Here is an 18589-nt window from a genome sequence, read left to right as displayed (position 1 = left end):
AAGGTAAGGATGCTTCCTAAATGACCTAACCTGTCCCTCTCTTACTCATCATCCCCAGCATGTTGGGGTGTTTTCCTTCTCTTGCTTATTACTGCCTCAAGAGGCCCATTCTAGTCAGAGTCTGTAAACAGGCACTGAGTTGCAGACAGATGACCAGTTTCAAAAGAAGGTTATAACAGGATTTTCTTCCACAGAAAATGAGCATGATGACACACAGGGATAGTAGACACACAAGAGCATAGAGAATACAGTAGTAGTAGGAATGGCAGTTCACATACTGTGTTCCATACTTTAGAGAATTTAAACCAGCAGGATATAAATCAAGTTGGATTTACAACAGGAGCTGATGCTTCTGAACATGAGTGTTTGGTTTAGTTTGAGGGGGTAAAATGTACCTTGACCTTACTGGGCAAGGTAAAAGTACAATTTTTAGTATCATCATCCCTCAGTAGAAATCTAGATCTTACACTTTGAAATTGAGTCTGTTTTCTTCTGAATAATATTTTAAATTTTTTGTCCTAATAAAGCATTTATATAAAGTAGTTATTGCTATGATCATTGAATATATTTTTAGTTAGGAATGTTTGCTTCTCTGTTTTTTTTTTAAGCTATTTGTCCCAAGAATCAGGAAAACTCATCTTTTTTGTTTCACTTAAAATACTTTGGATTTTGGAGTGTTTGATTGTTTTGCTCTGTTTTGTTGAGGTTTTTTGTGGGAGGTCAGTGTGGGTTTGTTTGTTTGGGGTTTTTTATTTGTTTATTTTTGTTCTCATGTATTTTTTAATTTTTTTTTGTCCATGTGCTTTTGCTTTTTTCCCCCTCATATGCTAAATTTTACTATTAACTTGCAGTTTCTCAGAGAAGTGAGTTTTGCAGAGAAGTGCATGAAGAATGTGAAGAAATTTACCCAGGGTTATATAAAGGCAGGTTTAACAAATTGTGGGTTTTAATGGTTCTGTCACTGGTACATGGGGGTGAGGGAAAGAAAATTAAAGTAAAATGCCTTCATCCTACTCATATACATCACTTAAAGATATTAAAGTAATAGTTGATAAAGACCATGCAGTTGGTGCTTAACCATTATTTTACATCTAAGATATATTCCATAGTTACAAAACTTTTTTCTGTTCACATTTTAAAACAGAATTTATATACTTTGCTTAGCTCAAAACTTGCTAAGAAATATAGCAGATGGAAGAAAGCAGATTTTCCTCAGAGGTTGAAGAGTGCTAGCCTTTCATGTTCTTAACAAGCAACCTTCCCCTATTTATATAAATGAACATATTGCATACAACAGCAATTTTGAGAGCAATTTTTCTTTGCTTGCTGTGAACTGTATAGTTAAAAGATTACAAGCATGACTATAACCTCATTAACACTGTTTTTGTATTGGTTTGTACCACTGCTTTCAATGACACTATGCCTAATATCTGAGTGTCTAAAAGTATTTACTGCTTAAAAAAGGATAGGCAGGTTCTAGGATTTCCTCCTCCTTTTGCAGCTAATATCTCATCACTTAATGTATTGATTTGGCAGAGGTCTCTTTTCAGCTAAGAAGAACTTGTTCCCTGTGGAGTAAATTGTTTACCAGACAGCTATATGTGTTTGCCTTAGCAAATCTGAGTGAAATGGTCCATCACAAATTCATGTAACTGCATTAACCTTCTTGACATTGTGACTCTGAAAAGTTAAGATGAGGATAGAGGTGAATGACAGGAGATGGTGAAAATGAACATAATGCACATATTACTGTATGGGAATAGGCTTAGAACTTAAGCGATTTGTAGATATAAATTTATCTTTTAAATTTATTTGTCCCCTTTAGATGATTCTTGTTAAACAGGAAGAGTATGTTTTATCAGAATTTTAGTTCTTAATTCACATTAATTTCTAGTATGTACTCAGATTTTATGTTTAGACAGGCAGAAGTTGAAGGTACAGAAGGAAGAAAATGGATGGAAAAACTTAATCACAACATTTTGTATTACTTTACACCAATTTCTTTTTCTGCTCTGACATGTACCAGGATTGATTATTTATAGTACATACTTTCTATGAATAAATAAGCACTGAATTTTCTATAAGAAGATATCTCAGACTAGAAGTAGTTTTCTAGAGAAGATTAATAAAAATATGCCTGAAGAATTCAACTTTCTAGAACAATATATTGCCTTTATTTGTAAAAACATAAAAAATATTCCACTAAAAAAATTGGATGAAGAATCTACACTTTGCCAGACTGTTACATACTGTCCAGATTCTTTCATATATGTTGAGAATAGTTTGGGGGAGGGCAGAAAGAAACAAAGGAATTAATTTATTATTTATTTTTGTTTCTTTTTTCTTTCTTTGTTTAGATTTTATTTGCCTAATGTACTGTATGAGACAAAATGGATTTCAGATTATCTAGACTGATAACCTGCAACAGTGCTCAATCTTAATTCAGAAATGCATAAAATGGCTACTTTACGGAAGGGGAGGAGAAGGTGAAGATTTATGTCTAGCCCAAATATAGAATCAGAATACAGCTCCAGCACTCAGACAGGGAAATGTTTCTGGGTTCTCTGACCTGGATGTAACTGAAGTCATGCCAGGAATCACTCTTGCTTATTCACAGTGATTTTGAAAGCAGTAATTTCATGGACTGCCATGATGTGGCATGTACAGAACAACCAGGGGATCAGGCACAGCCAACGTGGGTTTAGGAAAGGTAGTTCCTGCTTGACCAATGTGATCTCCTTTGATGACCAGTTTACCTGCCTAGTGGATGAGGGAAATGCTGTTGTCTGCCTGGATTTCAGTAAAGCCTTTGACACCATCTCCCCCAGCGTTCTCCCAGAGGAACTGGCAACCCACGTCTTGAACAGGTGCACTCTTGGCTGGGATGAAAAATGGCTGGATGGCTGGGTCCAGAGAGGGGTGGTGGGTGGAGTTACCCTGAGACGTCAGCTAGCCACAAGTGGTGTTCTCGAGGGCTCAGTGCTGGGGCCAGTCCTATTTTATATCTTTATTAATGATCAAGTGCATTCTTAAAAGTTTGCAGAGGACAGCAGGTTGTGTTGGAAGTTTGATCTTCTGGAGGGTAGGAAGGCTCTGCAGAGGGATCTGGACAGCATGAATCGATGGGGCAATGCCAGCTGTATGAGGTGCAGTAAGGTGAATTTCCACGTCCCGCACTTCAGTCATAACAACCCCATGTAGGTTTTCAGCCCAGAAACATGGGAAAGAATTTTCATTCTCGATTTTCATATGTATTATTACACAAAGAGTGTTCATTTCAATTGAAGTATGGTAATTTTTAGGTTCAAGTGTTGCATGTCTATGCACTACATATGAGGCTTTTGTAGTGTAAAGTCTACAAAACAAAAGGTAAGGAAAGGTGAAGCAGGAGGGTGGACAAAAGAGGAGCCATTCTGACTATATTGATGGTACTTCCCATAAGTACCTACCATAAAACAAACACTATTGGGATTTGCAATTGCACGTCTGTCATAATAAAAACACAAGACCTAATGTGTGACTACATCAAGAGAAAAAGAAAAATGATGTTATGGAGGGCTCGGGAAAACACTGCTTCAGTGGCTTAGATGATAGCTTACAGGGCTGTGAATTGCAGACCCTTGACATTACTGAGGTTGAGATACTAATTTACTCAAGGCAAAACATGATTTAACAGCATTTATGAATGAAAAATTTGTATTGGATCACTTAAACTTAACATCAGAGATATAAAAATGAGGATCATGTAGGCGTAACTTAGAACTTTTGCCTGGATACTTTCTTTTTCTCAAAAAGGAAGAGTATAGAGAATTCTAAGGGTATTTTTGTTTGTCTTTACCTTGCTTTAGGTAAAGACATAGTGTATCAGTAAATACCTTCATTTTTAAACTATATAATGATATTTTAAAGCAAAACCGCGTAATTTATGTTTTACTATATTCATCAAAGTGGAGCAAATACTTTTTTGTACGCTGTTTGGAAGTTCTAGGTGACTTTGTATCCCTTTATAACTTCTATTATTCCATAATGGATTCTTTGGAAGGAAGGATGTCCTCTCTTCCTAAGACTACATAATTTATCAAACAGTAATTGCCATGGTGCATTTAGATGTACTATGACTTTGTAAATCATCACAAGAATTGCCTGATATCCACATTACCCAATGCCTCAAGGTATTCCAAAATACAAAATCTAGCCACAGGCATTAACAACACACACAGTGATTGCTGTCATATTTTGGTGCTGTTCCCAGAAATGCCACATTCAGAAGGTTGTACTTTGAGGAATGATGCTGCATAATCAGCTGGCTAAATTCATTAGAAGCTGAGGTACCACAACAGGGAGTACAATGTTATCCTTGATGCTCTTGGCTTTTGTGGTGGCAAACAGCAGTACCCACAGAATTTCTTGATCTGGTTAACAACTGATTCAGTCTTTCAAACTATTCCCAACACTGGCAAGTTTTTTGTTTTTTTTTTTTTTTTTTTTTCACCACATCTTTTAGATTAGCTTCAGCTTTCTTTCCTGAGAAAGCGCTGAAAAAAGGCAGAAGTTCCTCAACAGTCCAGGTAACTACTTTGGACAATGAGATCAGCTGTTCAGTGGCTGAATGTCAGGTTTATTATTTTAAGGGCTTGGCTGATACAAACTGAAGAGGCTTAGAAATTGTGACTGTTAATTCTGGACTGTTCTGCTGTAAGAAATAGGGAAAACCACCACCCTCCTCCCCTCCACCCAAAAGAAAAAAACAACTAAACCCCTTCTTTTACCATATGCCTAAATCATTAGGGGTTGATGAAAAATCCTTACAGGGTTGCTGTTCTGTTTCCCAGTGTGAAATGTATATGTTCATTAAGGCCATGTTTAAAGTTTTTTGTCAAATGTCTACTGAATATATTGCACAAACTAGAAGAGCTAGAGAGGAAGGCATTTTAGTTTTAGTCCATATATTCTAGATAATCAATTCATATTCACATGTACTGAGCTTTATGACAAAAGTTTCACACATTTTTTCCACAGCTGGTTCAATGAAGACAGTTTTGGTGAGGCACAAACAACCTCTGTATTTCAGTGATTTTTCTACTAGTAGATGAGCATCTTTCTCTCAAAGATGTTTTTATCTTTGGACTCTATCTGTCTGCCAGAGCTTTTTACTTCTTGTTAGTATATATATACACATATACATATATATATATATATATATACATATATATATATATATACATATACATATACATATATACATATATATATATACACATATATACACACACACACACACACACACACACACACACACACATATATATATATATATATATATATATGAAACTTAATATATACTATTTAGCTCAGATGCCACTGTAAACCATAGTTTTGAATCTCTTGAAAATACTGTGGGTTTTCACTATGGAAAAATATAGCTAAAGTTATTTGTTACTCATCCTTCAATCTAGATACTTTCAGATACTTAACAGATTAACTGCCTAGTAGGTTTATCAAAAGTATATGCAGAAAATTTTTCTGAAGTTTTTAAGGAAAGACCTTGCTTGAACCCCTGTGGGTTGGTTCATCCTTCATACCAGAAATTTGTTTTCAAATTTTGTGTGCAAATTAGTTATTTTTCTGTTCTCAATGCAATTTACAGGAATAATTGAGTATATTGGGATGCAATTGACCTTTTTTAAGGTTTTCTTCAGAATGAGATTAAGCACTTGTGATTAATGAATAAATGAATTTGATTGGGTGAAACTAGATCTTGGTCAGTTTAGATTGTTCCAGAGACAGTTATCTTTCCTGTTCTAAAACCTGTCTGAGACACCCATATAATTGGTGAAAGAAAGGTCCCTTACAATTTATTCCTTTATTGTTATTTCTGTTTACATAAAGTTACAGGTCTTTTTTTAAGGTAAAGGACTCCTCTTTTCATGGCTTACAGTTCTTAATGTTTGAATACCTGTGTCATTCTCAAACACATTTTCCTTACGAAGCTGTGGGATTGTTGGATGTCTGATATGCTTGAGTGCCACTGATAGTCTAGAATATAGCCTTAATTTTAGGTTATTACTGTACCTATCAGAGCCTTGAATCATTAGACTGTATTCCTTTCTGAACTTTTGCATGCTAGCACATTTGTCAGGTTTTCATGGGTTATTGGTGTCAAAAAATTTCATTGTTCTATCCAACATTGTCATTCAATGGTTTTAGGTGTATGTAAAAAATATCAACTACTCATTTTTGATGTATGCAAATTGTTACGTATGAAAGAAATTGAGTATTTTATATGCTAATGACCTCCAAGTACATTCTGTGTGAGACATCCTTTTGAAGAAATGTGTGGAGGAGTTTTACAGGATTTTCAATTATTCTGAATGTAAAAGGGGTGAAAAAAATACAAGGGGTATATAATCTATTTGAAATAATTATAATAGATATGTTTTACTGTGGCTGAGTTTAAGGTCTCAGACTGTCATCTCTTATTGCTTTGGATGTTTTGATAAGCAGAAAAAGGTGGAGATGTGCCTGATTTTTTTGGGACTAGTGAAATGCAATGTAGAACTTTTAAAGGTCTAAGTTCACAATATAATCACCGGAAACTTCATATGTATTTCAGAAGGAAAAACTCCACATGTTGCCTGCTTAAATATATTTAACACAAAACATAAAATTTAAACTTCCAAGAGCAGCAACAAAACCAGCAGCTTTCATTTCTAGCTAACACTGAATATTTTAAAACCCCTACTCTTTTCGAAATTATGAATTGCAGTATGAAAATTTGGAAGCAGAAGACTAGCTTCATTATTTATAATAATAGGTGACCACATTATATAATTCTAATGACCAATAATTCTGTTTCAATATTTTCCTGAAGTATACCAGTGAAGGGAATAGTTAATATAGTGGTTGCAGCAGCATAGGTCTCTCCATTCAGAAGCAACTTTTAATATTTCTCACATGGAAAGGCTAAAGAATAAGACATATATGAATTTATTTTTTTAAATTCAAACTCATGTTAAAAAACATTTTTCAAATGAAAAATTTTCAGGTTCTAATAAAAATAGAATTTGTGCATGTATATGTTCATGTGTTCTTCAACTTGTGTCAATATTTGGTGCTTTTTATTGTCCAAAAAAGACTGCATGTGTCCACTTGATAATCTTGATGGCCTTAATGTAGACCTTTTTTTTAATTAATGATTTTTAAAAAATGAAAAAAATGCAAACTCAAATTATTTTAAAAATGAAAAAGAGGTCACCTGTAATGTTATTTTATTGTGAACAACTCTCACTTGAATACCCTCTATGGGAGGGTTTTTTGAGGGCATCCATTGCAGATGGATTCTTGAGTGGAATACTAGCATTTTTTCATGCACCAGCAAGTAGATAGTGGTAATCCCTGTTCACAGTTGGAAGTGCTTACATGGCAAGAATCTAATTTCAAAACCTTATGAGCTGTGTTTTCTACAAAGATTTTTTTCTTGATATTTTAACTTCATTTTCAAGTCCTGAGACTATTAGTAAAAAAAATAAAAAAAAATAACTAATTCAAAGTTAAAAACTCTACCTAAAAACTCCTGTAAGTGTTAAGAGCTGTATTTAAAAACAACAAGCATTTGCTCTGATATCCTTTTGTTTACTGAGGAAATATAAAAATTAAATTATTAACTAAAATCAGATGATAACTACAACTCAACAGGTATTTATCACTTAGCTATCTATGAGTCTCAATTGCATTTTAGACATATGAATAGGAAAAAAAAGGAGAAAGAATTGCAAACTGCAATGCTTTTAAGTGTTTGCGATTAAAATGATATATTATGGGAAGATTTAGTTTATTTGTAGAAACTTCAAATTTTTACTTGCATTCAGAATACCTTTGTTAGCATATTTACCTGTGGTTGGAAAATTTTTTATACATTAGGGAAATATTGATGTAAAATAACATACACAACATTTAGAGTTTGCAGTACTGGAAAAACACAAGGATTTTATTGCTGCATGGGTTTGAGTTATTTTTCAAAACTTTTGAAGATCAGGCCTCTTAAGTGGTTCCTGGTGTGATCTTACACTTTGTCATTATCCTTCCAGCTTCTAACTTCTGCACACGTGTTTTTCAGGAGTCTGTGTGTACTCAGAGAAGTGTTTGTACAAATATTTTAAAGCACTGTGCAGCAACTCCAAGTTACTGGATCAGTGCATGTCCTCACAGTGCCATGATAGGACTGTTCAGCCCTCCAGAGGCTGGTGCTTTGCTCAGGCAGAAAGTCCTCTGGGACCTGAACCATGGTCTTTGCAGAGGACTACAATGCAGTATGTGACCTACCAGTTTGGTCAGAGTTAGCTTTGTTTCACTGTGAGACTCAGGGTGTATCAGCACTTCCTAGAGATTTTTGAGGTAAAATTTGTTTTGTGGTTTGCAAAGTGACAGCAATTTTGTGTTTGTAGAAGAGATTTTTAAAATACGTTTTGCTTTAATGCTCTGCTTGGACCTTGTGATAGTTATTGCTGTCACAACCATGCTCTGATTTATAAGTTTCCAGTAGCACCTACCAGCTATTGTCAGAATTGCCTCCCAAAATTATGTGTCCAATAGACTGCAGTCAAGTATGAGACAGCAAGTATGAGACTTGGATATGTGGACTGACTTCTGCAGTTTACTGATCTCGTGAGAACTTTTATTGACTTCAAAGGGCTGGATCAATCTCTTAGCTTCTGCTCAAAGCAACTGTAGCCTTTCTTCAATTTTTAATACTGAATAGTAAAAGTCCAACATATTCATAGCACATTCACTCATGAATATCTTTATTCTTCCAAGTAACAGCAGGGTAGAGAAAAGCAATTGACTTATCAACCAGATAAATGGAAAGAGTAGAGATATTGTACACATGACAATCATAAATTTGGGGTTGTTATGACCTGTAATCAACAGCATATGATATAACCTATTGCTATTGCAGGCAGGAGATCTAAAGATGACTGACAGCCTAGAGCAAGTAAGATCTAGTTGAAAACAGAATGTTCTAAATACAGAACAATGACTCTATATATAGCCCTATAGTGAGAGAAATCTTTTCATTTCTTCTTCCGATAGAAGACAAGAGATGATTTATTTGACTTTTGGGAAGATTTAGAATCTTCAGCAAATATTCCAAGACACTGAAGACATTTTAGGCAACTTATTAAGTTCATGTAATGGAGTTTAAATAAATTTACCAACATATTGATTTCCTTCAATGGGGAAATGTGAAGGTTCTTATTATTATTGTGCTTGTTATTTGCTTGCTTAAGTAATTATTCTACAATGTCCACTGCTAATTTCAGATTATTCTAAATACAATAGATTCAGTTAGTACATGGAGTGGTTGATTAACTGAGGATTGAGATAATCCATTGTCATGCATTAATGCTTCTCTTGTGGGTATTCCAGTGACCTCTCATAACTCTTAACCTTTATCTAACATTTGGTACATGGTTCATGCAGCACAATAAAACTATAATGAATGGTTAAGTTGTAATTAATGAATTTTAATTTCTTGCATTTGACTCAATTCTTAATAGAAGACCAAAACTTTTACAATATCAAATACATTTACCACACCTTCTGTAAAACACATTAAGTCAAAATTTTAGGACTCAATGTGGCCTATTGCTGTTTGAGCTACAGGACTTCACACCATTCAGCTGACAATAAAGTAATCTGGTAGTGAAGAGGGAGGTTGTACTGCAGGCACCATGCCCCAGTTGTAGAGGGAACTTAGTTTAGTTTTCTGTCCAGAAAAATCCATGAAAACTCGTGTCACTGCCTCTTTTGTTTCTAGAGATCAGGAATTTGGTTGATCATGAGGTTCCTCTCAAGTCAAGATCCTTCTCTTGAAGGCTTCTTGTGCACTCCCAACATAATAGTAATGCTGGTAGTTGTTGCCATCATTGTTGTTCCATCACATTTTATCCCTAAAAAAGGAAACACATTTTAAAATATTTGCCTTTTTTATATATTTTGATTTTGGTAAACTGCCAAAACTTCCCTGAGAAGGGAAAACTGATAGTTTTAAGTGCAGCCTGGAAACGCCAGAATTGAATTTAATTAGAGGAAGAAAGGTTTCCAGTGGAAGACTTTTCTCCTCATTGGATTTGAGGGAAGAGGAATTGGAACCTTAGGTGTAAGTTCTCTGCAATTTTTTCTTGTTGCTCATTGTTACCAAAGTAAATTCTAGCTGTATTTAGACTGTAAACCTGGGGCAAGATTTGAAAAAAACTGGGGCAGACTCAGCTAAAGACTCAGAATGAGCCATGATCAGGAGCAGCTTGGTAGTTACTTTCATGCCTCTCTTTCTGTTTACTCCTTCTTAGAGTTATTTTATCACACCACATACACAAAAAGGGAGAGAATTGTGTTTTTATTAGAAGGCTTTGTGATGTAGACAACAGTGGGAATTAAGGCAATAGAGCAATTAAGCTGCAAGCCCAGAGGGGCTCTCATGAACCATGTGCAAGTCTTGTGGGTCTCAGATGTATTTATGTTTGCTCACAAGATTGTGGTTGCCAAATAGAAACTTAAGTATTTTTCTCTTCTTCTCAAAGAGGCTAAAAGAGGTTGAAGGTTGTCTACATCCCATTTCATATCACTACATTTTTTGTGGTGCTGGAAGAAGATGGAGTTGTTTCTTTTCTGTTGTTCTGACTCTGTGGCTTTCCATTGGTAGGCAGGTGATTCTGTATGATGATTTAAACCAATTAGGAAAAACTTAAAATTTCTTCCCTTGTCTCTTGAGGATAGAATACCAGCTGGGGATATAGAACTGCAGCAATCCTCATTCTACTTGACTTGAATCAGGCTTTTGCTCAGTTTTCACAAAAGGTACTCACTTGACATATCAGAGATTATAGTTCAAGCTGTTCTTTAGTTGCTAATATTAAATGACGCTGCTCCATAAGGAGCAATAATGATCTGCGTAATTGATGAAGTGATTCACTGGCATGAATTAGACATAACCAAACACTGAACATCTGCTATAACCTTTGCAACTGGAGCCTAGCTTGAGTCAGTCATTCTCGTGGCATATTCCATCTTTGTTGGAAAAAATTATATGTATTTACAGAAGAACAGAATAACTGACTGAGGTTTGAAGGAACCTGTGGAGATAATTTTCTTAAATCCTATGGTCAAGCAGAGACACCTAAAACTGATTGTCCAGAACAGTGTCCAGACAATATTTGAGTATCTCCAAGGAGGGGGATCCTACAGCCTTTCAGTGACCTGTGTCAGTGTTTGATCAGCCTCACAACTGAAAAGCATTTCCTGATATTCAGAGGAAAATTCCTGTATTTGTTTGTGGTCATTGCTTCTGGTCCAGTTACTGAGCCCCATTTAACACCTGAAATTTTGAACTGAGAAAAGATGAGGTTTATATAGAATTCTGTTTAATCAATATTTGAATGCTTCTAATCACACTGATTGTTTTTAGAAATCATCTTATCAGATTGCTGTTGTACTTTGGGTTTGTTTCTCCCTTCTTCCCAGCTTCATCACAAGTTGCTTCTTGTGAAAATACTGCTCATTCTTTTTCACCAATCATTTTGAGACTAGTAAGAGGTTGGAAAAACACATTTCTTGCAGCTTAAATGGGTTCTTGCAGCTTGTGGGTTTTAGTCCATAGGTCAGTGTAGAATGTGGTTGTTTCTGCCCCCAGCTTCTGATCATAATCTCTACAAAGCTCTCAATACCACTTAGAATAAACAAATTATCAAGTACATTCTGGAAAGAGAAGAGACAGTGACAGGAAAGGAGATATAATATCAGGGTAAACAAAAGGGTAAATGTCTAAATGATATGAGGCTATAGTCCAGTGATGACACTTCTTTACAATCATTGTGGTTTGGACATTTATTTTTACCCGATGATATAATGCAAAATGCAGAATGATTGAACCTAATTGTTCTTTCTTTATATGTTTTCTACTAGGATGATAGCCATTCTTACTTCATTTGTGACTGCTAAATTTTAAGACATGTTTTGTGTTAAAATTTCAGTAGGGTAATCTCAAAATTTAGCAAGGTTTGTTAAGAGAGTTACCTCCACTCTGTGGAGTATGTAATTTTGAGTACTTAGAATTAAGAAGTTTAATGCTTAGATGTATTTCAAAGGTATTAGTCTGGGCAGAGAAACAGGAAATAAAGGAATGTTATAAAAAATCAGTGGCAACTAGTTTTCTTTCTTAAGAGATTGTGTGAGTTTATTCTGCTGCAGTGTTTGGTGTGGGTTTATCTTCATGTATTTTTTTCAAACCACATAGTTGTCATGATGGTGACTGAGGAAAGATATATTATGGGCTTAGAAGATGCAGATTTTGGTGATTATGTTATGGATGGAGTGATATCTGCTGGAAGAAGGATATGCTCGTCATTTGTCTGTCATCGTAGGTCCAGTCACTGTTGGGTTTTTTTTGCCATGTGAACATTTCAGTCACATTGCTAACACTATGTCATGGCATCACAGGGTGCAGAAATGTTAGAGGCTCTGCATGGACAGCAGCAGGGCAGGGGCTGTCAGCCAGGACCTGCCCCCGCCCTGGTCAGGAGCAGGACAGCCAAGAGCACTGGGGCAGCTTCAGCCCCAGGCATCGGGAACCTCTCTGGTGGGCTGGGGCCAGGCTGGGCCCTCGGCCGGTTTAGTGAGGTTGGTTTAGTGAGGCTGGCTTAGTGAGGCCATGTCCGGGCAGGGCTGTGGGAGCTGTGCCCGGCTCAGTGGCACAGCTGCTGTGTCCAGGCAGGGCTGTGGGGAGCTAGGGAGCAGCTCTGCTGTGGCACCTCCAGGCTGGAGCTGATGGGGGTCCAGAGTCCTGGGCAGGTCAGGACTGGTGACATCCTCAGGGATGTTCTGCGCTGAAAGTGTTTATTCTGGAGAGGCAGTTGGGTCACATTCTATGAAATGTCTTACTGACATTTCACTAATTAGGCTGACATTAGGCTAATTCAGGAGAACTGGTAAACACCATGGAGGTTAAAATGAGTAAGAGCTCAGTTTTCAAGAGAAGAAACTCTCAGAACCTTTGTTGCTTTCAGTCGGGCCCTTGTACTTTGTATCCTTGGCAACTTCCAGTTACATCAACACTGAATGGAGTGTGTGAAAACCAGCTCACTGGCATAACCAGAAATGACAATTATCTGACACATCATTTATAGAAAGATAAAAACATTTCCACTTACGAGAGTGTTTTCATGTATGAGATTTTTATTTAATGAATTTTTAGTTATTCCAGTCTTTCTGGCTGTGAAAATTTTAGAACTTTTTCCTGAATCACGAGGGTTTTAAAAAAAATCATAAAGGTGAAAGGTATATTTACTAGTTTGCTCATACATATAGAGGCATATATCATTTCATCAAAGGTAATTGCTTTACTAGTAATAACTTTGAAATGACAGAGATAATTAACATTACCTCGAGCAGAGCAAGTGTCTTGCTGTAATAGCTATTTAAGTGCCTTTTCATACATTTCTTGCTGTTAATTTCACAAACAAAAATAATATTAAAAGGCTCAAGGAAACTTATATATTTACCTGAAGTGAGGACCACAAGATGATCTGAACTCCATGCCACTGGGTGGATTATTCTGTCTCCTATTCATCCTATTCCCTATCTGCAATCTCTGAATGCTGTACCTTGACAAGTTTAAGGGCTATTATGTGGAACTCTTGCTGTTCCATCTGATCTTTACTTTCAATATGTCTCAGCATGGTCTTGAAGCCCTCTCTGGATTTTGTTTCTTTGACTTCAGTTTTGTCCTTAGTATTTTTTTTTTTTAATTCAGATTTATCTTTTCCACTCTGCTTTCCACTGTCTTTCTCCTTTAGCTGTAGCTCGTCCTCCTTTTCCTCCTCCTCCTTAATCTTAGTCTTGGCCTTTCTCTTATCCATGGTTTGAGATTCAACCTTTTCTTTTGACACAGGGCTGGCACTCTCCCCTTCTTTTTGACCTTAGACTTAACATTTCTTATGTCCTCAGGTTTTTCTGTGCCTTGTTCTATATGCTTTTTTTGGCATTGTTACTTTCTTAGAGTTCCCCTGAGGGGATTTATCATTCCATTTGCCATTCAGAATTTCTTAACATGACAAATTACTCTCTTCTGCATCCTCAGCATTTCTCTGGTCTCTGTTGCTGTTTTAGGTCTAGGCTTTATGAGTCTAATTCTTCCTGACTTCTCATAGCAGTTTGCAAATTCTTCAGAAGATTTGTTTTGTTTTGATTCAAAGTGAATCTAAAGTCTTTCTTTCCAGCCTGCTTGTTGTATTTTGGGGTTGGTTTGGTTTTGGTTTTTTTTAGTTGTTTTATCCTTGCTTTGTTATTTTTTTATCCTCAGCATGGTTTACTTTTTTTTCTTGCAAGTTTTCAGGTTTTGACTTGTAGAATTAATTATTAATTGTTTGGAACCTTATTGCGCCAATATTGTCATCCTTTTGTCCTTTGTTTTGTAATGAAATGTGTATCATATTGTATCCAAATATTTATCTTAATTTATTCTCCTCAGAAGGAGGAATTTTTAATCTTTTTCTCTACTGTATCACACAGGATATCTTATTTTTTCATAGATGGTTCAGGATGTTTCTGATGTAGCCCACATGAGAAATTAATCTGTATTGCCAGTTGTATTAACAAAAATTCATATCCAAATAATTTTGAATGCAAGATGATTTCTCAAGAAATGTTAGTACTTTATGGGAAGAATAAGCATCACTGCAAATTCACAACACTTGTTTCTAGCTGCCATCATGCCTTACACACACCTTAATTTCTCCTCACCATCTGCATCCTGTGGAGGGGGCCTCAGCCTTTCCATTTCTGTGTTACTGCTCCTTCGCTATTGCAGTTGTATCTTTGGTAGCAGCCCATTTCCTCTGAAGAGCAGTCTCTGTTTATTGTTTGTTTTAGGTTGTTCTGCTTATTTCCTCTGGTCATCTTTGGTCTCTGCTAGACTTTTTCCTGCCCTTAGACCTTGCCAAGATTCATACATTCCAAATATTTCTTTTTCTTGTAGTTTCTTTTTGAAACCAACCACCTGTTTTGTGGGATATTTTAGTTATTTGTGCCTGAAGATACTGTCCTTCACCTCTGGCTTCACAGGAGTGTCAGTCTTTTCTCCCTGCTTTCTCTGACTATTGCTACTACAAGGGTATCCTCAGGCAGAAATCAAGACTAGAGGTACAGAAACGTTCAGAGGTTCAATTATTTAAAACACAAATAGATGAGCAGGGAATCGTGAGGTATGTATGTCAGAGGTAGAAAGAAGAGACACAGGTTTCACATCTCTTTCTGATCTGCTTGAAGACAAGGACTGTAATGCAGAATATGTACATTGAGAGAGAGTGTGTAGATGAGAGGCTTCCTATCTTCTGATGTAGTGCTTTTGATTAAAGTTGCAAAATGGGTCTGCAAAATGGGAGATTTTTTTCTGGATGAATTTCCTCCCTTTAGGCAAAGAGAGAGTTACTGCCTATTCGGCAAAGGAAAATTACATTTCACTGCCTTTGCATTGTTTGATACTTAATTATATTTAGTCCAAGTAAAGAAATTAAGATACTATCACTCATTTCTTGGATAAATCAAAATCATCTTTAGCTCAGCTGGTATAGTTGAAGTGTGGGTTGTTAGTTTTCTAACTTGAAACCCACGCTCTTTGACTCATGAAGATTATAAATCTACAATTCAGGATGCCTTTTTTTCCCCACTAAAATACAAAGGAAGCCTATGGTCAAATTTAGGTATTTTGCTTGCATATACTTTAATCAGTTTAAAAAATTTATTTCATTTGCATATCTCCGGTATACCTATTGCTGTTCTGTCTCTGTCTCCTGCTGTGAGATCTACCTCTAGCTAGCTTTCCTCTTCTGAACAGAGACATCCTCCCAAACTGTCCAGGTAATAAAGTTGAAATAGCATCATCTGCTTACTTGCTATTTTGACTTCCGGACTATTGATTCTGAGGGACTATCACAGAACTGCCTGCATGCATTTAACCATGCATTTAGCACGTGCTGTGATTCTTGGGGTGTCTTGCCCAGGACCAGGAGTTGGACTTGATGATTCTGATGGGTCCCTTCCAACTCAGCATATTCTATCACGCATTGTTTAATCACTGATTTTCTTTTTATAGATAAAAAGACCCAAAAATGTAATTGCTGTGAAATATATCACTAGTTATGATTTTTTTTTTTCCAATTTAACAGTGAGGAGAGCTTATTGTGAAAATTTTCAAAAGAAAGAACTTGTCATGAAACTGAATTGAAAATGAAATGAGTATAAACACTGTAAAGGTTACAGGTTTAAAGATGTGTTTAAAGATGCTAAAATTGAATTCAAAAGGGATGCATTTTCTTAAAGGGGCTTCATAAATCTAACTGCTTAAACAGAACTTAATTACAATAGTCCAGTAATTGTGTTGAATAAATTTGAGCATCAAATACTAAAAAAATGTTTCTAGCTTATATTTAGGTATTGCCAGGAGTTGTCAGGGGTTTTGGGAATAGCTGGAGATAATAAGTCATCATGTTCAAAACAGAAAAGATTTTTTTTTTATGAGATAGAGATTTTATTTCTCAAGTAGACTAAGATAACTGTACATAGTGACAGAATGTCAGTATTACTGGGTTCTTGTTGTATCACCTATAAAATCATAGACAGTTGTGATAATTCTTAGAAATTATTCAAATAAGTAAACTTAAACTAGATAACTTTAAAACTAGGGCCAGTATAGCATCTTCAGATTTAAGTTACAAATGCATCTGTGGAATGGTAAGCAAATCTGTAATAGTTTTTAGAAAAATATGTTTAGAGGGACTGCCAAGTTCCCATAATATTTCTGTTAAAATTTTGTAATTATGAGGAAATCAGTTGTCACAGATATGAAAACAAATTAGTTCTTTAAAAAAGAAAAAAGTTTGTAGACAATGCCTCTATTTTGTCTTAGACTGAAGTGCTAGTCTTTTAGTGTGTGCCTATGGTTCCTGATAGAAAGGAAGTGCAGTGACTGTTGTAGTTATAAAGTCTAAATATGATCTTTAAAGGGACATTGTGGTTTACTGAAATATATAAATTTTGAATTATAACCCTAGTCGTCTACAATCAAATTCAGCCTTCCAAGGACAAATAGAAGACAGTGTAAGATAATATGAAGGTGAAAAGGATAAGCACATAGGTACAGAGCTAAACTTGGAAAACCTAGTTCCACTAATAGTACCTTCTTCATTTTTTTTGCTTTAAAGATGGAGACTTGGTACTATGTTTGGTACTAGTTTGGTACTATGGAGAGACAGAAAATGTGATCCCTGTGTTTACCAGTAAATTTGAGTTCTCCTCTCTTCTCTCTTCTCTCTTCTATTTTCTCTTCCTGTAGCAGTAATTAAGCTATAAAGAATGCTGAAATAAAGAAATGCAGGTTTAAATAACTGAGAAGGGAAGCTGTGTTAGCCTTAGTGGCTTTCACTGCCATTGACAGCCATTCCTTAAATGATTCCTTATTTCTTATATCCTAGGTTTAATCACATACTACTGTTGGAGAATTGGAATGGCTGTCAGTCTACGTGAGCAGTGAAATCTCCACTAAAAGTGCCACTGTCATATGGAGAGATTTAAGGCATTACCATAGCTTGGGATAAAGATTGTCCTAAACTTCAACATCTGATTCCTCAATGGGTGTGTATCAAAAGCCACAGTGTTGCCAGCCTCCCCCTGCAGCAAGTGTCCAGATGGAGACTTTGACAGTTTAGCTAGGGTGTTTCACACATTCCTTATTCATAAGAAATTCTGATTTTTTTCATATTTCAGAATTTCTTCTTTTCAGATATGTGTTCACATAGCCATCCACTGGTACTTATTTCCAACTTATAAAGATAGTCTTTGTGTTTACACAGAATTGAGGCCTGTGTTTGCAGCTGTTAAAATAAATTGCACTTAGAGGGAATGGTTTGGTTGTAGAGAGTCAAACCATTCATGAGGAAGTATTCACTGTGATTAAAACTGCAGAATGTGTAATCTGTGTGTTGATCAACCTAATGAAAAAATAAATGACAAGAAGAGCCTTTAAGAGCAATACAGAGAAAAACAGAGTGTATATTTCCCCTGAAAAAATGTGAGGGGATAAGTAAATCTCATAAAATCTGCTGGCTTTGGAGGGAAGAGAAGTATTTAAGGTATTAAAGTCTAAAATATTAAAATTACCTGGAATACTTTTCTTAACACTGTTAAGGTTTGTGTTTTAAATCACAGTGTCTCAAGATACTCTTGACAGAACAGACTGTTTGTAAATACTGGAATTTAATCTATCTAAATAGTAAATCTAACATGGATAGATTATTCAGAGTCTATCCATTGAAATGTCATTTGAATTATAAACTATAGTTTTCAATTACACATAGGAAAGAATATAAAATAGTAAAATGGCTTTAAAATGTGATTATTTATATTTAAATTAAATTGAATATATTTGTATGTATTTGGCTATTGAAATTTTATATTGTTCTATGCATAATATATGTTTAGAGAAATATTTAAATCCAAAGTGTTTTGTCATGATTTCTTCTGTCTCTTGGATTTCAAA

The 18589-nt window shown here is 35.6% G+C and overlaps 1 protein-coding gene across 4 annotated transcripts in view; it reads left to right on the top strand.

Annotated features, from left to right (window-relative positions):
* The window catches only part of NLGN4X (neuroligin 4 X-linked), a 157192-nt gene that overhangs the window by 9623 nt on the left and 128980 nt on the right, over window positions 1-18589 (top strand). Inside the window, exon 1 of one of the 4 annotated variants that reach the window (XM_021532001.3) lies at window positions 17564-17685. The exons of the other annotated variants lie outside the window; for them this stretch is intronic. The gene's annotated coding sequence lies outside the window, so the exon portion shown is untranslated. Of the gene's footprint in view, window positions 1-17563; window positions 17686-18589 lie in introns of those variants that run through there. 4 annotated transcript variants of the gene reach the window in all.

This window comes from Lonchura striata, chromosome 2 (assembly GCF_046129695.1).
Source record: "Lonchura striata isolate bLonStr1 chromosome 2, bLonStr1.mat, whole genome shotgun sequence".
NCBI lineage: Eukaryota > Metazoa > Chordata > Aves > Passeriformes > Estrildidae > Lonchura > Lonchura striata.
This window is presented reverse-complemented; position numbering and strand designations above follow the sequence as displayed.